Consider the following 10587-nt stretch of genomic DNA (forward strand, 5'->3'; position numbering starts at 1 on the left):
GTGTGTGTGTGTGTGTTCTGCGATGGACTGGCGACCCGTTCAGGGTTTGTATTCCTGCCTCTCACCCAATGCATGCTGGGATAGGCTCCAGCACCCCCCCCCCCCCCCCCATGACTGTGACTAGGATAAGCGGGTTAGATGATGGATGGACGAACGGATGGGCACGCAGCTTTGTTTAGTGCCAGTATTTACGCTCCTGCTTTTTACAGCACAGAAACGGTCTCGGCTCTCGTTTCTCTCCCGTTTGTCGTTTTTCTCGTTCCTCCCGGCGGCCCTCGTGCGTCGGTGTCGAATCGACGGGAGGCTTTGACGAGACGTGCGCCGCGTGCGCCTCTGTTTAAATGCAGGTCACGCAGCACATTCTACAAATGGCATCTCTTTTTTTTTTACATGGTTTTGTGGAGTCGGAGGCAAAATTTAGCTGCGAATCTCAGAGGTCATATTTGCTTTTCCTTGAAGTCCCGTTTTTTAAAATGGCTGCTCCAAAATCATAAAAACACAGGCGCGCACGCACACACACACACACAAATGAGCATTCCTTTGACTCTCATAACTAAAATATTAATAACAGGAGGGGTTCTTTTTCCCCAATATTTGCTTTAGCAGCAAATACCTCCTGAGGTTATTATACACAAACTGCAATGGCCTAACACCAGTCAACAGAGATGTATCTGAATCCATTTTGGTACTTTAGCAGCACTGGTGCACTGGACTGTAATAATGCAAAATCTCATATAGCTCTGTCCTGGCCAGCAGGGTCTCCAGCCACTATAGCTTTCAATGAGCCTTGGCTGGCCATTATTTTGCCATCGTCCTGTTGCTAAGCCAACATTCTCTTCCTGCAGCACATGCAGTTTGTTTTGTGTGTACGAAAATGGAACAGGCTAAAAATATACCGAAATACAGTATGTTCCTTAGATACACTATACGACCAAAAGTATCTGGACACCACCCCCCACCCCCCCACCCCCACGGTCTGGGGCTGTCTTTCATGGTTTGGGCAAGGCCCCTCAGTTCCAGCGAACATTGTCCTTGCCCCAGAAAATTCGCTTCTTGCCGAAGTGGGTGTGGCTTCACCCTTAGAACGACATCTCAACAGGACCCTAGCAGCCTCCTTTCGCACATTCAGAGTCATTATCTCCAAAGCTCCGCCCATTTTGGCGGGCCCAATCGCAGGCAAGGCTCCATAGAGAGGGGGCCATTCCGCGTAGCGTAGCGTAGCATCGATCCGCCTGGCCCCGCTCACAGCTGATATTAACGGTATTTTTGGAGCGGCGGCGTTTTCCAGTGGCGGTATTTCGAAGAGGCGGCGCACGGCGTAATCAGCGGTCGCTTGAGCGCTCTCCTCTCCGCCCCCGCGCGCGTTTCCTGCTCGGCGGAGCGAGCGCGAGCCGAAATTTAAACCCGCCCAGGAAGGAGCTCCCCTGAACGAGCCTGTCGCCACGGCGACACGCGGCAGCCGGACCGGACCGACGGCCCCTCGGAACGAGGCTGCGAGGAATAAAAAGAAAGGGCACCCGTCACCCGTAAAAAAAAAATAAATAAAAAAAAGGGGGGGGGAACAGGGAGGACGGCGGGTTGCCAGGTCTGCACAGAAAGTGCAGCGGATCCCCCCAAACCGCTTGTCCGGGGGAAAGAAGGACTGGCTTACCGCGTGTCTATTTCTCTCCTCGTTTCAGTCGGAATCGATGATGACAGCGGTGCAGCGCCGTGCGATTGGGGAGCCGGGCCCCCGTAACTCAAAGGTCGCAGGTTCAATTAGCGGCTGAGGCGCCACTGCCACCCCGCTGGGCGCGCCACTTATCCCGAATTATCTCAGTAAATATCCGGCCCGACAGACAGTGCGTCTCTAAAAGACTACGCCCCTCTCGTCTGGCCTCTCTCCCAGGCAGACTGACCGCTGTTATCAGCTGGAACAGCAGTCAGGCGTCTGGGTCTGTGTGCGTGTGTGTGTGTGTGTGTGTGTGCGTGCGTGTGCGTGTGCGTGTGTGTGTGTGTGTGTGTGTGCATGTGTGTGTGTGTGCGTGCGTGTGTGCGTATGTGTGTGTGCATGTGCGTGTGTGCATATGTGTGTGTGAGTGTGTGTGCGTGCGTGCGTGTGTGTGCGTGCGTGCGTGCGTGCAGTTTCCTACCTGCATGGGGCTCGTTAGTGCGGATGCAAAGCACCTGGCGGATCCAGTAGCACTCACCTAAGTAAAGCTCGCTTCAGCTGATCCCTCTTCCTCTTACCTCCTCCTCTTCCTCTTCCTGTGTTGTGTTCCTTTAGTTCCACACTTTACAACACCTGACAGCACACGTTTCACATATCCAAACACTCCCTTCACCACTGATCCTCCCTACTCACATACTGCATAACTTTCTGTGTTAGTTACTTACTTAATTACCACGTTGACCGTTAAACTTGCGGTTTGAATTTCCTTAATCGTGTCGTCTCCCTCGCTGGTCCTTTCAGTGAGCCGGGTCGTTCCAGGGCACTTTTTAAACAGAAAAGGGTTTTTTTTTTTTTAAAGCTAATCTGTTACAACAGGGTATGTCACCCAAGGATCTCTTGGACCAAAGTCCTGGAGAGCCACAGTGTAATGGTAAAATGGTAAATGGACTGCATTTATATAGCGCTTTTATCCAAAGCGCTTTACAATTGATGCCTCTCATTCGCCAGAGCAGTTAGGGGTTAGGTGTCTTGCTCAAGGACACTTCGACACACCCAGGCTGGGGTTTGAACCAGCAACCCTCCGACTGCCAGACAATCGCTCTTACCTCCTGAGCCATGTCGTCCCAGTGTCCGCCTGCTGGTTCTTGGGGTGTTCCTTTGAGCTCCCACGTGCTGATTTTAAGCCACTGATTGGGTAAAGGGTCCACGCAGGTTTGCTTCCAAGGCCTAAATTGCCTGCTGATTGAAAATAAATAGCAAAAACTTACAGTCCCAACCAGCTGGGAGATTGGAGATTGAGATCCCCGGTGGAGAGCAGATCTGGGGGAAGATATCAGAATTACAAGTAGTCGCACCGAGTGCCCGACCGACTGCCCGGTATCAGAGGGAAGGTGAATTAAATCGCTGAAGACACACGCGTTTGATTATTAATCTCGCTAATTCTTCTGCGTGCGCCGCGTGAAATTGGCTGTTTACCCCCCGTGCATGCGCTGAATACGCGGTTTCAAATTAAACAATAGGGCTAAAAAAAAAATTAAAAATAAAAAAATCACCACAGAACTTGCCGTGAGCTATCAGGCCGAACCAATTCCCTGGTAGCACGGTGTTGCTCCAGCAGCGCCTGTGCGGGGGTCTCTCTGCCGTGCATTCAGTAATTACGGCTGGCACTGCTGACTCGCGCTGTAATGAGGTTTGAACTCACCCTTCACCTGGCGCATTTTTTTGGGAAGTGGTGAAGCCCCTAATTTCACCATTTTCTGGTTCAATATTTCTGAGATTTCTCTCTCTCTCCCTCTCTCTCTCCTCTGCCCTTTCTCGCTCTCTTTCTCTCCCTCTCCCCCGTCTCTCTCTCTCTTTCTCTTTCACACACACACAATTTACAAAATATGTATTATATAAAATAGGAAAATGAAACATTCATTGAGGTGAAAGGCTGATTTTCAGTCCTGCAGAAACCGATGTATGCGCGCACACACACACACCTACACACACGTGCACACACCTACACACACATGCACACACGTGCACACACACACACACACACACCTACACAAGCACACACGCACACTTGCAGCTTTCCGCCTCTCTTATACTAATCAACATTTATCCATGTTTCTCATTTTTCACATGCGTCCTGTATCTTAAACATTACATTAGCAAAAGAACTTCATATAGCATATGCAAATTTCCATAAAAAATACATTTCTTCAAATAGCTTCATATTCCCATGTACCAATGCCAATTTCCAATGTGAAAACATATGGATTGAAACATACATCTTTTTTAAATTTTTGTTTTGTATTCACAGAATATAAAGGATATAGCTCGACCTGGTTTTCCTATTTTCATCTTGTGAAACATTTAAAAACAGATTAAACGCATGGTATTTAGTACGTTTTTTTTCCCGCTATGTTTTTTGCAATCCGTTACCCACGTACATCCATCCACAAGCCAAGCTCCCATGCGAGCCATCTCCAGTCATGTCGGGCAGCCAATATTCTGTACGAGATGCGATGCGCATTAAAAATGCGCAGGCTGCCTGAATTTCAATCCGAAGCCAAAGGGGTGCACGTGACCGGCCACACGCCCATTTATTTTTCATGCGCGTTTCTGGCCTAATCGTTTATTTTTTAAATATGAATGTTTAAAGGTTAATTTTCGCGGCACGCCTTTCTTTGCACCAGCCAGGTAACCGTGGCGCCCCAGCACCTGCCCCTTTTGCCCCAAGTGTCCGATGTACCCCTTTGATTTTATTTATTTATTTTAATTACGCCTAATATTTGTATTGTTGTTGCTGTCATTCATTTTCATTCACACATTTTGGTAAAAATATAAGCCTATTCTGTACAATAACTGGCTGTTGTAAAAACAGTTTTCCCTCAGTTGGTGTGCCTTTTTCTCACTTAGAGCTCCTGGAAAAGATTATTTTGGATTCAGAGGAATAAAATAGACAGGGATGCACGTAGGCTACAAATTTGCTAAATATAAGACTGTGTTGCAACTCACATCAGGATGAAAACTTAAATTTGGATCTGTGGAAAGTGGCGTAATGTGAACCCTGAACAGCCGCGAAGGGAAGAGCCGTGCCACCTCTCACAGTAAAACAGGTAACAACTTTCGCTCGTGTGACGAAGTGGCGTTTCCACGAAGACGACAGGCGTCAGGACTGGGTCGGCCGCCGAATTTCATTCACCTCCGCACGCAATCAACGGACGTTTGCGTCCGCGGTCTGTGAGGTAATGAGTCCTGACAAGAACCCGTTTTTATTTTTTTTTCCAAACTCCGGTCCAATTTCCCGACGGTATCGATTCTTCAGACAGCGCAAGCAGCCGTGTTCCACGCCGTATAAATTCACCACACGGCAGCGTGTACATTTCATTTGTGATCGCACGCCAAGGAAGAGAACATGAACTGGATGAAGGGACCCATCTCATTGAGCTTAAACGGTGAGGGAGGACAGAAGAGAGAGAGAGAGAGAGAAAGGAAAAGAGGGAGAGAGGAAGAGATGTCTTGTGATATCATGCGTGTAGAACGCTTCCCTGTGAATTTAAGGAAATCGTTTCTGGAGCAGGTTAACACAGATTAGCTCACAGCATGACTCTAGGATTTTTCAAAGCAGCTCTGATCAAACCCGGGGGTTAGTCTATTCCACAGAATTCAACTCCTCCCCCAAACTCTCTTCCACCTTAAATCCCGGAGGGTGGATGTGCATGCCACCCCCCCCCCCCACCACCTCCCAACTTAATTTTCAGAATAGCTACACACACCAAAGATGGCTCACCCTCAAATTTGTGTCCTTCATGCACCACCTGAAGGATCAAGCGTTTCAAGTTTTCGCTGCAAGTCAGAAGGTTAGCAAAGGTGTGTGTTTGTCTACCCGCCGGGGGTAAGACCGGATGACCCCAGAGCAGAACAACAGAGGCGCGGGGCACGCCCCCTCTCTGCTGCTCCTCCCTTAACAGGGGATCCATTTTTCCGAGAGAGAAAACGGGTCACGACCCTCTCCCCTAAGCGGACAGCGAATCGGGCACTGCGGCCATCAACCGAGCTCTTTAAAATGGCCGACAGCTGCTCGGACGGCTGCCCTGTCTGACTTTTACAACACGCGCTGCATCAGAAGACAGCGGCGCTTCGGGTGGGAACAGTTAACCGAACACGGAATTAAATATAATACAGCTTCCACGAGGACACGTTCTGAATTTAAGATTACGATCGGGTCATACCGGTCACATCTGTGCGTTTAACGACCTAGCTGCCTTCTGCGGGAGAACTGAATTCATTTCCCCGTAGCATCACGGTGCAGTTTGCTAGTGAGGCTAACGTGTCACTCATTATGCCCAGCTATAGCTCGCGACCTTGTGTTGTGCTTTGGCTGTTTGGCTTTACGTGAACAAGACTATGAGATAGAGGCACGTTACAAATGTATTTGTGTATGAAGTGGCGGGCCATCACTTTTGAAGACAGTACTCTTTCACAAAACCGTGACGCCGCGATGCTATCAGGGTAAAAAAAAATGGCGGGAAAAGCCGTTGTAAATGACACGCCATTGACCAATAAATGACGACGGTTTCACTGATCCAACAGATCCGCCATAACCGCTGAGATTGGTTTGCGTTGCACCTAGAATCCCGATGACGCAGACGCGGGCCCACGCTTCCACCGCCTGTTAAAAGTGACCCGATTCCCATTTCCACTCCCGTCTTGTTTTGTGTCCATTGCAGACACGGCACCGGTCGGTGTGTTTATTTACCTTCCTATCGGTAACCAAACCCTCCCGTACGCATGCGGGCTGTTTCAGATATAAACCTTGCCAACGCGGGCACCGGATATGAGTCACTTTTAAAAGTAGATGTAAACAGGTGATAAAAAAGTAAAAATAAATAGGGCTATAAAACGTAAAAAAATTCTACCTGGGCATCAACATCTGCAGTGTAAACGTCGTCTAGTCTGTGGAGCAGATCTAAAGATGGAAACTTTTCACAATGAGGGGGGGTGTGATTATTGGACGGGACGGGGGCATTGTTCAGTATTTGCGTGGGATGTGCCCCCCCGCCCCAGGGCACAATCACGCCTATACTGGGTGCCGAGGGCATTCCTCCTCTGGGAGAATCATGGCATGCTCTGGACAAGCGAGTAGTTACCTAACATTACCCTACCGCAGTTCGTTTCCGTTGTTTTGGGGCTAATTGTCTTCTCTTTGTCGCAAGATAATGGGAACAAGGACGCCATAAATGTGCAATCAAGAGAGATAAAGCGCAATGTTCTTTCTCTACTCATCAGGCAGAACGCAGAACGAGCGGCACAATAAAGGCAAAGCACGATTTTAGTCCGTAACGCAAAAAAACATCCCCGCCGGTGCCTTCGAAGGACGCGTCATTGTAAACGTCTCCTCTTCTCCCCGTCATAGCGCGGATGTCTGTGGAAAGAAGTCTGGGTTCACTTCAGGGTACTGGCACGGTCGTGTGGGCTGGAAAGCTCCACAAATAGATCAGATCCCCGGAGTTACGGAATGAATTACATCCACCGTGTAACGCATGTGCGGGGGAAGACTTTGAAAATGCTGAACGGAGTGCAGGTTTTGTGAAAGAACCTCTACGCTGTCAATCTACTGCCCCATGTTAATTGGCATACGTAAGAAAACACATGTATTTGTTTTTCCGATATAAAAAAAAATGTCAAAAAACAGCTTTGCGTCAGGAAACAGATCAGACCCACAGGGCTGTTGGACTGCGTGTGTCACCCTTATCCCACAGATAATCTGTCACCTGTCACACGAACAGCTGTGATTTTCCGCGAGTGTTTCTCTATTCGTGGAAGGGAACACATTTAAGCACATGTTGTGTAGGCCCACTTCCACAGAGCGAGCCGATTAAATCATAATAAATACCGCTCGAGCGCATCAGCCAGGCTTCTCGAATGTTGTGATGCTGCAGCGTCAGAGGCCGAGGCTACAACACTCTGGACCCGACTGCCGGTCTATCAGGACACACAGAGTGCACACAACCGCGTGGACCGTCTGTTCAACAGGCCCTGCGTGAAGGAGAAAACAACAGGCCCAGAGGACGTGAGGGGGAAGGTTTTATACGAGGTTTTTATACGAGCATAAAAGCAGCCGCCGTTATCTCACGCGGTCAGTCCGGTTTGTTAGCCTGCGCGCATTTGCTCTTCTCGCGACTGAAAAGTAAGGGGGGAAAAAAAGAAAGAAAGCAAGCTGGAGGGAGGGAGGGAGTCGCGGAAGGTGTGAATAAACGTCTCTCGCTTAACGGGGGCTGCGTTGGCGGTTCGCTCGGCACGGCAGAAGCGCTCCCGAACCGGTCGCGTCCCGCTAGCATCAGAAACCCGCAGTAAGCCTCAAAACTACAGCTCAAACGACCGCTACACAACATAGGCTATGTGTGTGCGTTACCGCAGAAACACAAATGGCTTCAATAGGCCAGTGACGGACATCTGCAATGTGTGCGTGCTCTCGGAAATTGAAACGGCCTAGTACCTGAACGAGAGGACGTGATCTGTGCCTAGTTCGTCAACGCTGTGGTAGGCTACAAATGCCCCATTATGTTGTGTTTGTTTTAAACAGTTAATCTGGCAGATGAATTTTGCCAGATGGTCATATACAACACGCTAAGAACCTTTTTATATGGTCCTCTCCCAAGCCTCATAAATTCCTGCCAGGGTTGCTAACTTGCTGTTATTTGAGTTACATCACATACTGCATTTAGTTGTTATGTATGGCACAGCGGGAACCAGCGTTTAGATGTCCCGCTTTAGACAGGGGATTTAGCAGATGTTAACCCGACAATGTTTTCAACAGCTGATTGAAGACCATGCCAAATTGCGCATCTGCCGATGCACTGTTAATGAATGGAGAGAGAGCCAGGATCTCACCGTCAGCCAGATAATGGCGACTAGCACATCCCCGAAGAGTTGACGATGCTGGATTACAGGCTTACATTACAGTACAGTCACTTAGCAGACGCTCTTATTCAGAGTGACGTACAGAACTGTAGAACCTCAAGAAGAAAACCCATCTTTTTTCTGAATTGATTTTGGCTTTTATGCTTTAATCTTAATTAAATGAACCGAATCATTGTTACTTAAGTATGACCTCCTTTCCCTCTCCCCTCCCCCCCCCCCACCCGCCCCCTTCCCCCCATGTTATATTCCATTACACTGGGCAATAATGTCTGATTAATATAAAAGATAAGGTTACCATTTTACTTTTCAGCTATAATGTCTATTAAAGAAAAAAAGGATAGCATATTCCAACGGTTTCTCTGGTCCCTTGGGTAATCCAGAAGCCTGTGGACAGGAATGTCCACTATTGGTAGAGCTTTCAGAGGACATCAGAGGAGACCAGGAGGAACCGGGCAGTTGAGGGGGGGTGGGGGTGTCGGGGGGGGGGGGGGGGGGGGGTTTTTTTGCCCGGTTCAGGGACGGCAATCACAAGCTGTCAGTTCAAGGCTGCTTCGCTAAGTGCCTCTGACAGGTATCGCATTGGCCCCCCCAGGCAACACTGAGAGTGAGAAATACAGAGTTCGCGCCATTAGCCGCCGCATACACGGGGAAACAGAGCGGCGCCGCCGCGGTTTAGGAAGCCGGGCTCGTAATGCCAGGGTCGCGCGTTTCAGCACCTCGGTGAGCTGCCGCCGTTGGACCCTCGAGCAAGGTAGTTAGCGCGCGTCGCGATCTGCCTCAGTAAATATCCCGCCGTTATAAAAAAGGACTGAACGTGGGGAAAAAAAACAATGCAAGCTGCGCAAAAGCAGTCCTGGATAAGAGCGTCCGCTAAAAAGCCCGAAAGGTAAAAGTTAAATAAATCGCAAACAAGGTCCACCAAAGAAAAAAATAATATTTTTGACACGTATGTAAATACATACAGGTTTCGCAACAAGAGTCAAATGTTCAGCAATCTACATCAAGGAACAACGCCGCTACATAACTTGGTAAACTATTACAGACATCGACAACTCTGAGTGGATCACTACTTCCTGACATTCAGGAAGTAACCCGTTTCTTACCCCACCTGAAACAGGCATGACTTTGTATGAAAAGAGGAATTCGAATATTTTAATTCACATTTTCCTCCCATAAATGCGCAGAGAAGCAAATCTACATTATATTTCAGAGCCTTACTGGCAAAAAAAAAATTATATATATATATATTTCTATATATGTATGTAGAGAACGGAGTCATTTGAATAATTCTGTCTAAAGCAGTATACTGATGTAAGCTATCCATCCTGTTGATTACCCGACAGCCAAATTCTTTTCCCAAAGAAGCTGACCTAAAGTAACTTTAAGTTAAATTATTTTTGAAACTACACACATTCACATTCTGTGAGTACTGCTGGCTAAATTTCATTTACAACTTTTTAAATATGCATAATGGCACTGCCATGATTATTAGACGCCAGAAATCCTGTTAATGTGACACACCAAGTGCGTGTGTGTGTGTGTAGCATGCAAAAAAACCTTCACTTTTGATCACTAGCATTATTAAGTACTCTAATGTGAGAAGGAGGGGCAGGGGCAGGGGCAGGAGCAGGAGCAAGAGCAAGAGAAGGAGAAGGAGAAGGAGAACAACAACCACGACAACAATTGTTCTTCTGAATACACTTTTGGTTGTGGCTCTTAACTGCAAAAGTATCTAAACTAAATAAAAATGCAAATTGACTCGATTTCCTTTGACTGACAGCCAACACAACAGTATTTAGGCCAATGTTTATTTTTCAAAAAAAAAAGATTTATTATTCCAGTTCATACAGCTAAGCATTTATCCTAAAAAAAAAAAAGTTTGCCAGTGTAAGGCAAAATAAAAAATATAGCAAAATAAATATAAAAATAAAACAAAGAGTAGATCTGTGTTTTAGCAAGCCAGATTATGGCAACTCTCCCCCCAGTTAACCCCCCCTTCCCCCCTCACACCCACCCACTCC

Source organism: Anguilla anguilla, chromosome 5, assembly GCF_013347855.1.
Source record: "Anguilla anguilla isolate fAngAng1 chromosome 5, fAngAng1.pri, whole genome shotgun sequence".
Classification (NCBI taxonomy): domain Eukaryota; kingdom Metazoa; phylum Chordata; class Actinopteri; order Anguilliformes; family Anguillidae; genus Anguilla; species Anguilla anguilla.